General features: G+C 42.0%; 1 protein-coding gene and 1 pseudogene across 1 annotated transcript in view; both read left to right on the forward strand.

Annotated features, from left to right (window-relative positions):
• Positions 1–18,509, forward strand: part of KCNA7 (potassium voltage-gated channel subfamily A member 7) — a 130,306-nt gene that overhangs the window by 5,428 nt on the left and 106,369 nt on the right. The window lies entirely within an intron of this gene.
• Positions 6,283–6,409, forward strand: LOC141111520 (U2 spliceosomal RNA; annotated as a pseudogene).

Consider the following 18,509-nt stretch of genomic DNA (forward strand, 5'->3'; position numbering starts at 1 on the left):
CCTAAAGCCCAACTCTAATCAACATATTCCATAAGGGTAGAGTCAGGAAGGGTATAACCTGTGTTGAGAATTCTTTACACTTTCTGTCTGTGTGCCACTATTTCCCCTCACTTCCTCACTTCTTCTTGGACTCAGAGGTGACAGAAGTTCAAAATCCCCCCCCCCCCCATCCTTAAACGAATGTGATTTAATTGTTGTGTGAAGCCAGATAAAGACATTCTCTTTATTTCTTGCTCAGCTGACCCCACAGTAAATTAAGGGACATTTCTTCACAGATCACAAGCAAATTCTGATAAAGGCTGTAACATATTTGCCATTCTAGACAATTTTTTTAAAAGAAAAAAGGGTTTGACTGAAATTGTTCTTTAATTTGTACCTTTTAACTGGTGTGTAGGAATAAATAATATAATCACTGTGTAGCATAAATACTAGTTTGGAGCCAGTCAGAAAGCCTTAGCAAGCAGGCAGCTTCACCTCAACCTGCCAGTACATCACAAACCCTATCTTCCAACTGTATATACAAAATGGATGACAGGGGTTGGTGGGCTGAATGAAGCTGCTACCTGTTTGCTAAGACCCAGAAAGCAGCACACTGGCCAATCTTGAACTGCCATTTATTCTCTGTAAGGTATTTGAACATCTCTCTACATCATTCTCAACCAGGGTTCCATAGAATTCTAGGGTTCCTTCACGGGTTGCTAGGAGTTCCTTGAGCTCTGCCTGAATAACCTGGTGTGTAGGAATAAATAATATAATCACCGTGTAGCATAAATACTAGTTTGGAGCCAGTCAGAAAGCCTTAGCAAGCAGGCAGCTTCACGTCAACCTGCCAGTACATCACAAACCCTATCTTCCAACTGTATATACAAAATGGATGACAGGGGTGGGTGGGCTGAATGAAGCTGCTACCTGTTTGCTAAGACCCAGAAAGCAGCACACTGGCCAATCCTGAACTGCCATTTATTCTCTGTAAGGTATTTGAACATCTCTCTACATCATTCTCAACCAGGGTTCCATAGAATTCTAGGGTTCCTTCACGGGTTGCTAGGAGTTCCTTGAGCTCTGCCTGAATAACCTCCCACTTGATTTGTGTCCAATGCCACCAATGTAAGGGGAATAGTCTTCTCACTGAGCACCAATGTAAGGGGCATTCTTCCCACTGACTCCTGATTAATTAATTTTAGCAGAGCTTGTTTGAGACCTGAAAATGATTTAAAAATTTTCTCCAGGGTGAAAAAGTAGAGAAAGGCTGCTCTACATACTTAGCATGTTAAATAGGTAAAATATACATTGTTTTACAGTTAGCTTTTAGTGCATGTGTTTTTTTTTTCAAATGTTTTTCATTTTGAATGTAGATGTAGTCAGTCATCTGCTATATTGTTACAACTCTCAGTGATAGTAATAGGATTTTCAGCAGTTATTCTGGTTCCTTCCTTTTCTCTGCAGTTATAACTTAGCTCTCTTGATTTCATGCCACGTTCTGTGATTTCACCATAACCTAAAGACCAACTCCACTTTCAGCTGTGTTACCTGCGTGGAATCAATTTGAATTTTAGAATTTTATTTATAGTTTTCACGATAATATTTACCCTCTTCATACCACTGTTTTACTCTCAGAGTCCTGATACATCATTAGCTGCTGCCAACTTCCTAGTTTAATGACACCCAGCTTTGCCCAACCCCTTCCTTTTAGCCCAGGAAGTCATGGACAAACCCCAGATCTTTAGGACAACATCATCGTCATGCTGTCTGTGTTGACTGTGCACATTTAAGAGCAGAAATACTGTACTATGTAGATGCAAAATTGAAACCCAGCTGAAGTTGGAAACTAAGCGAGAGTGGCAGTCATGTGACTCAGATACAATCAACTGTTATAGGTATTACAACTAAAATTATTATACATTGAATGCAGAGATCCTCATGCTGGGCTATTGTTATGAGGACACTAGGAACAGACTGTGAGATGGAGCAAAGTTTGATCCCCAAGGGGAACTAACCATTATCACAAACCAAGGGGGGAGGGTTGTGGGGTTGATTTATGAAAACTGGAGAGTGCAAAATCTGGTGCAGCTCTGCATAGAAACCAATCAGCTTCCAGGTTTTATTGTCAAAGCTTAACTGAACAAGCTAACGTTAGAAGCTGATGGCTACCATGAACAGCTGCACCAGATATTGCACTCTCCAATGTTAACCACTTCACTACCTGCGTATTGTCAAATGACGTCCACAGATGGGATCTCCCATCCTGGGTGGACGTCATATGACGGCCTGGGCTTCCCGGCCATCTAGGGGGCGCGCGCGCCCGCCGCATTGCTTGGGACCCGGTGCGTGTGCCCGGTGGCCGCGATGTCCGCCGGGCACCCGCCATTGCCCGTTAACCGGTCTGGACCATGGATCTGTGTGTGTAAACACACAGATCCACGTCCTGTCAGTTGAGAGGAGACCAATCTGTGTTCCCAGTACAGAGGAACACTGATCGGTCTCCTCCCCTTGTACGTCCCCGCCCCCTACAGTTAGAATCATTCCCTAGGAAACATATTTAACCCCTTGTGTCCCCTTAGTGGTTAACCCCTTCACTGCCTGTCACATTTATACAGTAATCAATGCAATTTTATAGCACAGATCGCTGTATAAATGTGAATGGTCCCAAAAATGTGTCAAAAGTGTCCGATGTGTCCGCCATAATGTCGCAGTCACGGAAAAAAATCGCGATCGCCGCTATTACTAGTAAAAAAATAAATAAATTATTTTTTTTAAAAAATGCCATAAATCTATCCCGTATTTTGTAGACGCTATAACGTTTGCGCAAACCAATCAATATACGCTTATTGCGTTTTTTTACCAAAAATATGTAGAAGAATACGTACCGGTCGAAACTGAGGAAATTTTTTTTTTTTTTTTAAATTGGGATATTTATTATAGCAAAAAGTAAAAAATATTGTGTTTTTTTCAAAATTGTCCCTCTTCTTTTGTTTATAGCGCAGAAAATAAAAACTGCAGAGGTGATCAAATACCACCAAAAGAAAGCTCTATTTGTGGGGAAAAAAGGACGTCAATTTTGTTTGGGTACAACGTCACACGACCACGCAATTGTCGTTTAAAATGTGACAGCGCTGAAAACTAAAAATTGGTCTGGGAAGGAAGGGGGTGAAAATGCCCTGTATTGAACTGGTTATCAACCAGTGGTGTATTTAGGTTTTGTGCTACCTTAGGCCTGACTAAACTCATGCACCCCCCTATTTTAAATACGACCCACCCCTTGCTGTCGAGGCCACACCCCTTCCTGTTTAAGACCCACCCTATCATCTGTAAACTACACCCCTTCCTCTTTAGGCTCATTTGGCACCTTTCAGGGGGGAGGGGGGAACAGGTACCTGTTTTTGACAGGTACCCTTCCCCACTCCCTGGAGACTGCACTGCCCCCTCCTCCTTCCTCCACTGGGCCATTCAGAAGTGCAACGCACTTCGCACATGTGCAGTAGTGAACCCTCCAGTTTCCCTTACCATGAATGATGGTGGCAAAACCCAAGAGCCAATCCAAAAATCGGCTGAGGTGTCGACATCGCGGGATCCCTGAACAGGTAAGTGTCCTAATATTAAAAATCAGCAGCTACAGTATTTGTAGCTGCTGAGTTTTAATGTTTTTATGGGGTGGGGGCAGGACTCCGCATTGATTTCAGCATTGATGGAGCACTTTATTGCAATATCATGATCTGCATATTAATGCACTTTCACTAAATGTGGACTGTTTAAAGGGTTTGCATTGATTTTAGCATGCATGGAGCACTTTGCACATGCCAGTGGCGGCTGGTTCTCAAAATTTTTGGGGGAGTGCAAACAAACTAAAAAATTCAGAAAAAAACACATCAATTGCAGCCTCACTGTGACCCATCAAATGCAGCCACTGTTCCATCAAATGCAGCCACTGTTCCATCAAATGCAGCCACTGTTCCCACCAAACGCAGCCACTGTTCCCACCAAACGCAGCCACTGTGCCCATCAATTGCAGTCACTGTGCCCATCAATTGCAGCCACTGTGCCATCAAACGCAGCTACTGTGCCATCAAACGCAGCCACTGTGACCATCAATTGTAGCCACTGGGCCCACCAAACGCAGCCACTGTGCCCATCAATTGCAGCCACTGTGCCCATCAATTGCAGCCATTGTGCCATCAAACGCAGCTACTGTGCCATTAAACGCAGCCACTGTGCCCATCAATTGTAGCCACTGGGCCATCAAAGGCAGCCACTGTGCCCACCAAATGCAGCCACTCTGCCCATCAATTGCAGCCACTGTGCCCACCAAATGCAGCCACTGTGCCCCATCAAATGCAGCCACTGTGCCCACCAAACGCAGCCACTGTGCCCATCAATTGTAGCCACTGGGCCATCAAATGCAGCTACTGTGCCCACCAAACGCAGTCACTGTGCCCACCAAATGCAGCCACTGTGCCCATAAATTGCATCCACTGTGCCCACCAAACGCAGCCACTGTGCCCATCAAACACAGCCACTGTGCCCCATCAAATGCAGCCAATGTGCCCACCAAACGCAGCCACTGTGCCCATCAATTGCAGCCGCTGTGCCATCAAACGCAGCTACTGTGCCATCAAACGTAGCCACTGTGCCCCATCAATTGCAGCCACTGTGCCCATCAATTGTAGCCACTGTGCCATCAAACGCAGCCACTGTGCCCTCAAACGCTGTCACTGTGCCCATAACACTGATATAATTTATTAAATAACTTTACCTGCTGTCCTGGGGGGTTCCCTTGTGCTTCTCTCTCTCTCTCCTCCTGACGTCACTGCCAGACCCCGCCCCAGTGCCGAGGAGAAGAGTCAAGGAAAGCAGTGCGGAGGAGGGTAGGCGGAGCATAAGGCTCCACCTCCGCCAGTCACCGGCCGCTTATGGGGGCGTGAGTCACATGCCACCCCCCGCATGAGAGAAAGTCCCCCCACCCATCTTCCCGATTCCTGGCTCCCGCGCCCGCCTCCTGCACACATGCAGCCCATGGCGGCCGCCTTCCTGTAGCGGCGCTGCTGTGTATGGGCCTGCTTGGCAGTGGGTGGATGGGCCCCTCCACCCTCTGCCAAGCACGCTCATGCACAGCAGCGCCGCTACAGCAAGGTGGCCGCCGTGGGCTGCATGTGTGCTGGGGGGCGGCCGCGGGAGCCAAGAATCGGGAAGATGGGTGGGGGGACTTTCTCTCATGCGGGGGGTGGCATGTGACTCACGCCCCCATAAGCGGCTGGTGACTGGCGGAGGTGGAGCCTTATGCTCCGCCTACCCTCCTCCACACTGCTTTCCTTGACTCTTCTCCTCGGCACTGGGGTGGGGTCTGTGGACATTACTGAGAGAGGTGCAATAGTGTTTTGTACTAAAAAATGTCCTTTCCTCATGACTGCTGAGTTATCACTCCCTAAAATAATGCTAGTGGCATCTAAAAAGAGTAAATCCAGCCAAATCTTTTTTCAGGTTTCTGTTACAGTAAGTAAGGGTTAGAACCTTTGCCATTTTATTATTGTGATCCCATCGTAAAGAGGAGGATTCCCTGTAAGAATATGTGTCCTAGTGACAGCTCTCAAAATTAAAATGTACAGTATCTTTATTTTAGACAAGAAATGTTGCAAAATGGCAACTGAGAGCAATAAGGAAAAAAAAAAAAAAAGCAAACCAACAATAAATTCCTCATTTTACAAGTAAACACGTATCACAGTGTGCTTCCATGCTTCACAGTGTGTGTGTGTGTTGCATGTTGGGCTGTCTAATACGAAATTCCATCACTTGGACTGCTCTTGTCAATTGATACAGTAAAATGGAGATCTAGACAGCACCATCACTACAGGAAAGAAAATGGGGACATCTCTCCACTGGGTCATTCTGCTGTTCATGTGCAACCTGAGGTCCTGCTATTGAGGTCTGTATTCACAGCACAGCAGTAAACAGCTGTCTGAAGTTGTACCAGGCTCACATTTTTCAACTGTTTCCTGCACAATGTTAAAACAAATAAGTATTTATTTGCAACATTTAACTCCTTCGCATCGACAGTACACATATATACGGTTCCACTGGACTGGGCTTTTTTCCGTGGGCCTGCATATATGCGTATCTGTGTTTGTGCTGGGTGCTGGGAATGCATCACACAGCGCGCTCCCAGCATAGAGACTCGGATCTCACTGGGAGCCCCGGGTCTCATCCTAATGATTGGTACCCAGAACTCCCAGTTCTGGGTCACCTGATTGCTGTGATAGCCTCTGTTTGGCTATCACAGTGGTCAGTCACTGTGCTTCTGGGCCTTTTGGCTAAGATCAAGTGTAGTGTCTGTTCTTATCAATGTTCTAGTGGGGGTGCTGTGTTATCATTCTGACCCATACTGGGTTGGGTTGTAGTGGTGACTATGCAACCCTGCTAGGTTGATGGGGGCCTGGAAGGATAGTACAGGCAGGGATTGAAACCGGAGCGCCCAAACGTAATTGGGGGCCTGGAGTAAATTCTCTCTGGGAAAGCTGGAAGGGTCCAGTACCTCCTGGTTCAAGCAGCCTACCTTGTCTGGCCACGGGCTGGGAAAGCAGAGCGTCTGCAGTGTTTGTACCCTCTAGGAGAGGTCACCCGGAGGTGCTCTTAGTAACACTATAGGTGTTGAAACCCACTTTGGGAAAGAACACATGGTCACAATGCCAAACACTTTTTATGCATTGCGCCTTCAGGGCTGGGCCTTCTGGCTTAAGTCTGGGGCAATTTTTGCTTACCAGGCCTCAGGCCATGGCCAGTGCACAATTTGGCATGGCCACTTTATTATTTTTATTTATTTTTCTCCCACCTTTGTCACTTCTTCACTTTTGTGTGTGTTTTCTTCACTGGATGAAGGGTGTGAGTCCTCGGACTTACCCTGAAGTCTAGGGGGAGGATGTGTGACCCTCAGGTTTCTTCCTCCCCTGCCTTTGGGGGGTCTCTCTTCGGGAGAGCTCCCCTGACCTAGTATTCGAGGATGGCTGTGGCTGTCCACGGAGAACAGGGTCTGCCAGGCCTTCTGGCTAGGCAGACCATGTAAACCTATGTCCCCGTCAGAAGCCTTGCGCCCCGGAGGTCAGGGTAGAAGTCCTACTCCTTTGGGGGGTGGGCTAAAGCACATCCTTAAAGCGGAGTTCCACCCAAAAATGGAACTTCCAGTTCCTCCCCCCCCTCCGGTGTCACATTTGGCACCTTTCAGGGGGGAGCAGATACCTGTCTAATACAGGTATTTGCTCCCACTTCCGTCGAAAGATTGCCGCAGAATCCACTGTGATCTACGCTATGTCAGGCCCCTCCTTTGTCCCCCCCCGCTGTCTTCTGGGAGACACACAGGTCCCAGAAGACAGCAGGGACCAGTCAGAACGTGCAGCGCAACTCACGCATGCGCAGAAGGAAACAGGCTGTGCAGCCGCAAGGCTTCACTTCCTGACTCTCTTACTAAAGATGCTGGCGCCTCCACCCAGAGCCGAGGGAGGGTCGGCTTTGGTTGAGGACATTGTGGGCACCCTGGACAGGCAAGTGTTCTTATTTCTAAAGTCAGCAGCTGCAGTATTTGTAGCTGATGACTTTTAATTTTTTTTTCCAGCGGAACTCCGCTTTAAGTGCACTTCTTTGTGTGTGTTCACATGCACGTTTTTTGTACACTTATGGGTTTTTTCGTTGTAGGTTTTTGCACCACCGTGGATTAAAAAAAAAAAGTAGTCAGTCACTGTGAAGTCTGCCACTGTGTTTCTCTCTCTCTGTGAATGGAGAGGAAAGATATATGGTATCTCCCTCTCTCCTTTCAGAGAAAAAAATAAACAACAGTGTGTAAAAAACAAAACAAAAAAAAATAATAATAACAAGAATAATAATAATATTAATAAAAGAAAAAAGAAATATTAGCTAGGTCAAGGTTTGATCTAGGTCAGTGCCAGGGTTAGTGTTTGGGTCAAGTAAGGGTCAAAAGTCATGGTCGGTCAGTATATTTTAGGCAGGATTTTTTTTTAAAAAAGCATTTTTAGTATCAGTGTCAGTTAGTGTGAGTGTGTTTTAGGTAGGATTAAAATAAAAAAAATTAAAAATGTGCACTATTGTTTCTGGGTTGTACTACAAGTACATACAACAACTAATATACACATATGTGGTATCGCTAAAATTGTCCTGGGCAGGAGAATTTATTTTGGGTTGTTCTTTAATGATAGGTTATGGTAGTAACAAGAAATATACAGCTAAAATTTTAAAAAATTATTTTTTTTTTTACAATTTTGGGACAGTTTTACTTTGATAATAAAACAAATCAGAAGATATCATTACCATTTACCAAATGAAAGCCCAAAACAAGGTATAATCCACCGGGATGCACAAAGTAGTTGTGATGATATGTATGGTTTTACAAACACATGTCAAAGTTGCAAAATTGTGCATAGGCATTAACATTTGCTTTACCCTTAGGCGCAAAGGGGTTCATATATACCTGACTAAATAAAGAAGAAAAAAAACATTTTTTTTTTAACATAATAAAACATTTGATTTTTTTTATTCCTGAGCTTAGACAATGGTTCATTAATCGACATCATTAGCTAAAAAAAAGCAAAATAGTGCCTAAAGCATGCTAAAATCACATAAGACAACAATATTTAGAGGCAATTTTATCATTTGTTAAGTACCACTTAGCAGTTTTTTGAATCAGGGCCAAATGAGGGAAAATTAGGGAAAAAATGTGGTAAAACACTATACATTTTATTGAACAATACTTGATAACAATGAGAATATTTCTCACTGTAAAAAAAAATGCAGCGTACACACGGTCGGACTTTTCGGCTACAAAAGTCCGACAGCCCGTCCGACAGACTTTCGACAGACTTTTGGCGGACTTGTGGCAGACTTTCTAACGAACGGACTTGCCTATATACGATCACACAAAAGTCCGACGGATTTGTACGTGATGACGTACACCGGACTAAAATAAGGAAGTTGATAGCCAGTAGCCAATAGCTGCCCTAGCGCAGGTTTTTGTCCGTCGGACTAGCATACAGACGAGCGGATTTCTGGGTCCAGCCTAGTTACGACGTAAAGATTTGAAGCATGTTTCAAATCTAAAGTTTGTCAGATTTGCGGATGAAAAAGTCCGCTGAAAGTCCGGGGAAGCCCACACACGATCGGATTGTCAGCCAGCTTTGGTCCGTCGGCGTCCGTCGGACTTTTGTAGACAAAAACTCCGACCGTGTGTACGCGGCATAATACATGGTAATTGTGAGAACATCTGACACTGTAAACATTCAGGACAGCATAATGTCATAAGGCACAAAATAAGGCTGCATTTACAGATCAAATTAATATATTTTAAAGTCCTTTCACACCTATGCATGTGCAACAGTGTACAGAAAAAATACTAATAATATTATATTAATTGTAATAATAATAATGCACACATATTTTACATGACCATGTGCACTGAGCTGCAACACATACAGAAGACATTACCTAGAAACATTGTAAATTGATGGGATTTTTGCCTACAAATCATTATCACGCATTAAATAAAACAAGGCTGAATGGGCCTTCATGGTTATACAGTTATTCATCCTTGACTGTAATACTAATTGGAGTACGAACCCTGTACTCTTTTGAGGCATTCTTATGGAAAGTTATCAGTGTGAAAAAAGAATACAGCCATTTCTCTGCTTCACATTCCTACACGTGGAAACAGTATAAGTGTAGCCACTGGGAATATAGAATATGCTCTTGTGTGCCGGAACAGAGTTTCTATTCATTTCAAAACTGTACTAACTGCTAAACTATAGCAAGGACATGGGTAAATGAGCAGTTTGTTTATTTTTATGGTAAATTCTTGGCATAATTTTGCATGGTATACTGAGTTATCCATTTTATAAAATGCAGGGTTTGACCCTATAAAGGGTTTATTGGTTGAGTATTTGCTAGGTCATGTTAGCAGGCTGGATTACTTATTTAAAGATGCAGTCCATCTTGTTTTGGTAGTTGCTGGTTTCCTACATATCCTGTGAACCCCAATGTTGCCATATCTGCGCTCCCAAGTTTGTACCATTGCCAGGTGGACCTCTTCTACATGTATAAGTGCAACATGAAGCATAAGACTAGTCCATAGTGGGCAAGTACAGTGCCTGGGAATATTGCAGGAAAATCTTCCCACTAGATTCCCTGATAGACATTAAAAAAAAACAGCTGGCAAGTCAGCCTGCCACACACCAGCTGTAGCTGAAATATCACATTTGGGGTAGAATGATCTTTAAAAAAAAAATAAGATTCCATTTAAAAAACATTATTTATTTAACCCCTTTGTGCCTAGGGGTAATTTTGCAACTCTAGAGATGAACACATGGTGAAAGCGTACGGTTGGTTCTCGGACTTCCACTTTCATCATTATCCTGGAACATCCATCACTATCCACCACCCAAGCCTGACTTGACCCAGTCGGGCGTATGCCCCCTTGGGTCCACGTCATCTGGTAAGCCTCCTTACAGTTGGTGGTGGTGTGTCTCCTCTGTGTCCACCTCAGATGTCACACATTTGCTATGTTCTTCACACAAAGTCACTGATATTTTTGAATCTTATTTATACGGAGGACTTTTTCTATATGTTTCTTGACATCCCTGTCATTTGTTGGACATTTTGTTGAACTTTTAGCGCTACACATAATTTTTATTTTTGTTACATGTGTATATCTTATTGGTTGTGTTAGCTGCTTATTGTTACCCTCTTTTCTTGGCCGCGCAGAATTTCTTGTTACCCCATCTAATTTTGCAACTTTGACATGTGATAGTAAACCTGTACATAACAACTACTTTGTGCATCAAGGTGGATTATACCTTGTTTTTTTCAGGACTTTTTTTTAGTTTAACGGTATATTTCTTGCTACTACCATAACCTACCACCAAAGAACAACCCATAATAAATTCTCCTGCTCCTGACGATCACAGCGATACCACATATGTGTATGTTAGTTGTTGTTTGTACCTGTAGTACAGCCCAGAAACAATAGTGCCCATTTTGTTTTTTTTATCCGGCCTAAAACACACTGACACTGACTGACAGTCAGTGTCAGTGTGAAAAAAAAGAAAAAAAAAAAAACACCAACAAAAAAAAAAACTGAACCTGACCTTTGACCCTGACATTTGACCCTGACCTTGACCCAAACACTAACCCTGCTGACCTAGAATCAAACCTTGATCTGGATTTTTTTAATTATTTTTTTTTAATTATTATTTAATTTCTACTCACACTTTTTTTTTTCTATCTCAGCAAGGACAGAGAAAGATACAATGTATCTGTTTCATCCATTCACAGAGGCAGAAAACACAGGGGCGGGCTTCACAGTGATTGATAACTGTGATAGCCAATCAGAGGCTATTACAGCAATCAGGTGACTCGGAATTGGACGTTCCATGTCTTGATCATGCAGTGCAGGGAGATACGCAAATATGTGGCCCCACGGAAAAAAGCCCAGTCCGGTGGGGCTGCATATTTGCATATGGTCAGCGTGGAGGGGTTCATTTACCTAATGTATCTACAAATTTAACCCTTTACCTTTTCAGTTCTATTTGTTGATAAGGACACAGGGGTCTCAGCACCTATAATTAAATAGTTATTGGCATCCTTTCAGATGTTTGTTTTCCTTTTACTTGCTCACAATTGGTTGGCAGAGATGAGCATGGAGTACGCCAATGTACAGTGGTGTTGGGGATCTTATAATGTTTTATACCAGGTATTTATTTTGAGAATGGTATTTGTGACTATAAATGTATACATGCATCTTTTACTGTAGAATTTATGGTGAATTCTTCAAAATTATAGATCAATTATAAATCTGCTTTAGTTAAGTCTCCATTTTTTGTAATCTATCATCATTCACCCTTTAAACCAAACTGATAAGCAAAAATCTAATTGTTAAAACAGCTGAAATGAAACCCCCTTAAACACAAGGCATTCAATAAACTGATAATGCCATCAAGGAATCACTGGAGCAATGCCAATGCAAGAATGCTATAATTTATCTTTGTATCCTTCTACAGACCATATTAGATCATTGTTTCTGAATAATAAAGAAAGAAAAAAAAAAAGACTGCATACAAACTGGCAGAGTTTAGAGCCAGTGGCCTGTTCAGTAGTAGATGTTCTGAGAACACAAGGTTTCCTAGACCCAGAGTGTTTTACACATCTAATATTGGATTCAAAATGTGTGCATAATTCACCTAGGTTGTGGGCATAGGTACAATTTGTAAACTATCTCTAGTCTTTTTATAGAAGACTATTCACTAGCGTTGTTAGCCAAGAAGGCTAAGGACATAACTAAGGTCTATTCAGTAATCAATGAAGCCAAGGTCTTATTACTAAAATTGCCAAGAACTGTTTCCAGTGGCTATTTCTGGGCCATAGTAGTCCATGGCAAATTACGATTCAAATAGCACCAAGTGATTGGTTTATGTTGCTTGCTCACCTTTTGTGTGCATGTATGTGATGACCTTTCATTGATTCGGCAGAACTGTGGTGGCTAGATAGGGCTACACTGGTGCAGAGTTACAAGGTTCTGTGTTTACACTTGAGGCCTAGTGCAACACAAAATCTAAATTCAGCACTGATCAAATTTCACATGGCTTTCAGGCTGGCTCTGAAGGCAAAATGAGATACCTCATAGCACACACAGGATCCGGAATAAGGCTATATCCAGCCATTAAAAAATCCAGTACTAATGACTTCAAAAGAACCCTGGTTGACCATAACCATTTGTAAGAAAACAATCTAATCATTGAAAGATTTATGCAGAGGTAAAGCTTGCAGCTCTTCCTCTCCTGGCATTGTTTACACCTCCTGATTATTGGGATAGTAGCCCTTGGGATTGGATTATCAATGCTAGGATATTTTGTAACATTTTATAGGATAACATGCATTTTCAGCATCATAAACCTGTATTTGACTGTGTTGTTATCATGCTGATTTGGTGCTATTGCTTATACTGCAAGTGATACATTGTTATACTTTAACCACCCTGATACTGTGCTATTGTAAAAAAAAATGACAGGCATACTCAATTTTCTGGAACACAGTATACAAATGGTGTAGCAAAAAACATAAATGGCCTGCCAGTGCACCCTTTAAATGTCTGTAAACGAGCACACATCACAGGCAAAATGCACAGAGCCAATCAAAGTAGCTCTATACCTTGTGATGAAACCCAAGCACATGTGTAAACACTGTTTGTGTTTACAAACATTCATCCCTCCCCTTCCTCTCACAAAAAAAAGGAAAGATGATTGCAGGTAGGAAGGGATTGTTGGAGGATGGGGGGTTAAAGTGCTACTCGCCACCAATGATTAAGGGTTTTAAAATGACACAGGCTACTAATGGGGAGGGGGAAATTTATTGTTACTACTTGGCTTTAATGGGTGACTTTTAAAGGCTAAGCGAAACCTTAACCACTTCACCTCAAAACCAGCATGTTTCTTCCTTCCCAAAAATTGCGGCAACAATTGAGATCACCTTGGGTTGTTTACCTTCCAAAGCAGGATTACTTTGGGGTTGTTTGTACTGTCCATGCATTTTTATTTGATATGTTTTATAAACGAAAGAGAAACATATTTTTCTCAACTTCTTTTTTATATTTTGCCTCTAAATCGTTAAAAATAAGAAAAAAAACTATTGGTTATTAAATACCACAGAAAAAAACTCTATATGGCTTAAAAATGAGATAAAATGTATTTGGGTACACTATTGTACGAAAATGAAAAATGGACAATAATTAAAGGGTGTTATGGGCTGGTACTTAAGTGGTAAATTTCCCTAACAAATCTTTGCTGCAATATACAGTAAAGTATAAATTACCATATTTATCGGCGTATAACACACGCCAGCGTATAACACGCACCCCAAGTTTAGGAGGGAATTTTAAGGAAAAAAACTTTTAGGAGGGAAGTTTAAGGAAAAAAAACCCCTTGGCCTGGCTCCTATGATGGACATAACATAGGTCCAATGGCGGGACTGGGCGTGACTGCGAGCGAAGCCTAGCCTAGCCAAGTACACAGTACATTCGGCTATGTGTATATCAGCGACGCTCGCTCCTCTTCCCCTCACAGACAGCGGGGATCGGCCTATAACACGCACCCACAATTTTCCCCTGATTTTAAGGGAAAAAAGTGCGTGTTATACGCTGATAAATGAATTGTGTTGACAAGATTCAACACACCAAATTATTGGTGCCAAATCAGAAATGTAGGTACTGAATTCAGCTGGTCTGCTACAAGTCACACAAGGTCTCTGCTTACCCTGCTTCTCAACCCTCCATAGGTACAGATTGAATTTGCTAATGCACCCTTTTCACATTTCTCTTAGTAAAATATTTGATATACAATTGTTATTTCTCATTTATATTCAAAGTCCAAATCCAGACACATTTTTTATAATATTTCTTCTCACTTCCTGTCCTGGTGACTATACTCAATGAGGTCACAGACAGCAATAGGAGGCATTTTGAGTTTTCCTTGAATGGTGAAGTTTTGCAAATGGGAAATACAGCATACGCACATGTTTGGGTATATGCTGATTCCAAGAAGCATTAGCGTTTACACAAGTATATGCAAGTACATCCATTCACTTACAGTGCCTTAAAAAAGTATTCATACCCCTTGAAATTTTCCACATTTTGTCATGTTACAACCAAAAACATAAATGTATTTTATTGGGATTTCATGTGATAGACCAACACAAAGTGGCACGTAATAGTGAAGTGGAAGAAAAATTATAAATGGTTTTCAAAATTTTTTACAAATAAATATCTGAAAAGTGTGGCATGCATTTATATTCAGCCCCCCTTTGATACCCCTAACTAAAATTTAGTGGAAACAATTGCCTTCAGAAGTCACCTATATAGTAAATAGAGTTTGTAATTTAAAAAGTGTGTGAAATTTAATCTTAGTATAAATACAGCTATTCTGTGAAGCCCTCAGAGGTTTGTTAGAGAACCTTAGTGAACAAACAGCATAATCAAGGCCAAGGAACACAACAGACAGGTCGGGTTGTGGAGATGTTTAAAGCAGGGTTAGGTTACAAAAAACATCCCAAGCTTTGAACATCTCACAGAGAACTGTTCAATCCATCAACCGAAAGTGGAAAGAGTATGGTATGGGACAACTGCAAACCTACCAAGACATGACCGTCCACCTAAACTAACAGGCTGAGCAAAGAGTGCATTAATCAGAGAAGCAGCCAAGAGGCCCATGGTAACTCTGGAGAGCTGCAGAGCTTAGTGATGAGCCGAACACCCCCCAGTTCGGTTCGCAGCAGAACATGCAAACAGGCAAAAAATGTGTTCGAACACGCAAACACCGTTAAAGTCTATGGGACACGAACATGAAAAATCAAAAGTGCAAATTTTAAAGGCTTATATGCAAGTTATTGTCATAAAAAGTGTTTGGGGACCTGGGTCCTGCCCCAGGGGACATGTATCAATGCACAAAAAAGTTTTAAAAAGGCCATTTTTTCAGGAGCAGTGATTTTAATAATGCCTAAAGTGAAACAATAAAACTGAAATATTCCTTTAAATTTCATACCTGGGGGGTGTCTATAGTATGCCTATAAAGTGGCGCATGTTTCTCTTGTTTACAACAGTCCCTGCACAAAATGACATTTCTAAAGGAAAAAAAGTCATTTAAAACTATTCGCGGCTATAATGAATTGTTGGTCCCGGCAATACACATAAAACTTATTGAAAAAAATGGCATGGGATTCCCCCACAGTCCATTACCAGGCCCTTTGGGTCTGGTATGAATATTAAGGGGAACCCCGAACCAAAATGTAAAAATAAAATTGCGTGGGGGTCCCCCCAAATTCCATACCGGGCCCTTCAGGTCTGGTATGGATATTAAGGGGAACCCTGCGCCAAATTTTTTTTTAAAATGGCGTAGGGGTCTCCCTGAAAATCCATACCAGACCTAGAAATGTAATTTTGTGCAGGGCCTGTTGTAAACACGAGAAACATATGCCACTTTACAGGCATACTATAGACACCGCACAGGTACGAAATTTTAAGGAATATTTCACTTTTATTGTTTTACTTTAAGCATTATTAAAATCACTGCTCCCGAAAAAACGTCCGTGTTTAAAACTTTTTTTTGCATTGATTCATGTCCCCTGGGGCAGGACCCAGGTCCACAAACACTTTTTATGACAATACCATGCATATAAGCCTTTAAAATTAGCACTTTTGATTTCTCCCATAGACTTTCTCCCCACAACTTTCGAATTTGCCGCGAACACCCCAAATTGTTTGCTATTCGGCGAACAGACAAACACCCGATGTTCGAGTTGAACTTACGTTCGATACGGACATTGGGCTCATCCCTAGCAGAGATCCACAGCTCAGGTGGGAGAATCTGTCCACAGGAAAACTATTAGTCATGCACTCCACAAATCTGGCCTTTATGGAAAAGTGGCAAGAAGAAAGCCATTGTTGAAAGAATGCCATAAGAAGTACAATTAGCAGTTTGCGAGAAGCCATGTGGGGGACACAGCAAACGCATGGACGAAGGTGCTCTGGTCAGATGAGACCAAAATTTAACTTTTTGGCTTAAAAACAAAATGTTATGTGTGGCGGAAAATTAACACTGCACATCACCCTGAACACACCACCGTGAAACATAGTTGTGGCAGCATCATGTTGTGGGGATGCTTTTCTTCAGCAGGGACAGGGAAGCTGGTCAGAGTTGATGGGAAGATGGATGGAGCCAAATACAGGGCAATCTTAGAAGAAAACCTGTTAAAGTCTGCAAACGACTTGAGACTGGGGCGGAGGTTCACCTTCCAGCTGGACAATGACCCTAAGCATACAGCCAGAGCTATAATGGAGTGGTTTAGATCAAAGCATATTTATGTGTAAGAATGACCCAGTCAAAGTCCAGACCTATTCTCCAATTCAGAATCTGTGGCAAGACTTGAAATTTGCTGTTCACAGATGCTCTCTCCATCCAATTTGACAGAGCTTGAGCTATTTTGCAAAGAAGAATGGGTAAAAACTTCACTCTCTAGATGTGCAAAGCTGGTAGAGACATACCCAAAAAGACTTGCAGCTGTAATTGCAGTGAAAGGTGGCTCTACAAAGTATTGACTCAGGGGGGCTGAATTCAAATGCACGCCACACACATAATTTTTGTTGTAAAAACATTTGAAAACCATTTATTATTTTCTTGCCACTTCACAATTATGTGCCACTTTGTGTTGGTCTATCACATAAAATCCCAATAAAATAAGTTTTTGGTTGTAACATGACAAAATGTGGAAAATTTCAAGGGGTATGAATACTTTTTCAAGGCACTGTATATGACCAACTGTGGCTCTCTGGGTCAGAAAAATGCAGTGAGTTTTATGCTAGTGCATTTTTCAACGTTTTACCATTTGTGTTCATGAAACCTAATGGTTTGGCACACTGCTAAGATTCTAATCACATAGTAAAAAAGGTAAGATTTGAATGCATGTGTTGTGAAATTTGAAAAATAATTGCTCCACAATGCTTAGGGATACAGAGATAAATGAAAGCTTGCTTTAATGTGCTTTTACTGTTTGTTCAGAATATGTAAATAGTTTATTGTGCATAGTCTGGCCATAGATTTACTTTAAGAAATCTGAACTTCTCATATTTTTATCAATTATGAAATCAGAAGACTAGAAATAAAACATTTATATATGAAGACATATCATTGTATTGGTATAGTAATAGCACTGGATGTGATGTCCATGGTGTACTTTGGGATCCTTTTGCTATGTGAATTGATACATCTATACTCTACACATATTATATTTGTGTTCCCAAAACATGTTTGTGCTGACATTTACTGAATGACATGTGATAGAATGCATTTCATCTCAGAAATGCTGTTCTCATTTAACAGCATCTCATGACATGTAAAATCAGTGACCTCCCAAAGCTATCTGAGGAACATTGCAACTGTGCTTAAAATAATGTTAAAGCCATTTTTTTAAATGAAATGCTTATAGCAGGATATACATTCTCTTGTATTTTTTTCTCAATTTCAATCACACTGGCCAAGTCTCGCTGGAGTATCCACTGTGTGCTCCTGTTTAGAACTACAAGTTTACTGCCAGCCACTCCCAGTTTTGCACACACAGGCAGAGTGAGAGACACAAAATTGGTGACTCTGGAGTCACTGGTAATGACCGCTGTGGAGGAGATTCTCTTGCTTTGCTTGTTTCTGTGATGCAGGGAGCAGCTTCACGTAAGCTTTTAGTCTTAAAGGGAGCATGCATGAAGTGGAAACTCAGATGAGACTCTATAGACCCCGGCAAGCACGGGGGGCACCCACAGACCTTGGAAACTCCAATGAGACTCTATAGGTCCCGACAGGCACAGGGGGCACCCACATACCTGGGAAACTCTAATGAGACTCTATAGGTCCCGGCAGGCACAAGGGGCACCCACATACTGTGGAAACTCCAATGAGACTCTATAGGTCCCGGCAGGCACAGGGGCA

Source organism: Aquarana catesbeiana, linkage group LG10, assembly GCF_042186555.1.
Source record: "Aquarana catesbeiana isolate 2022-GZ linkage group LG10, ASM4218655v1, whole genome shotgun sequence".
NCBI classification, from domain to species: domain Eukaryota; kingdom Metazoa; phylum Chordata; class Amphibia; order Anura; family Ranidae; genus Aquarana; species Aquarana catesbeiana.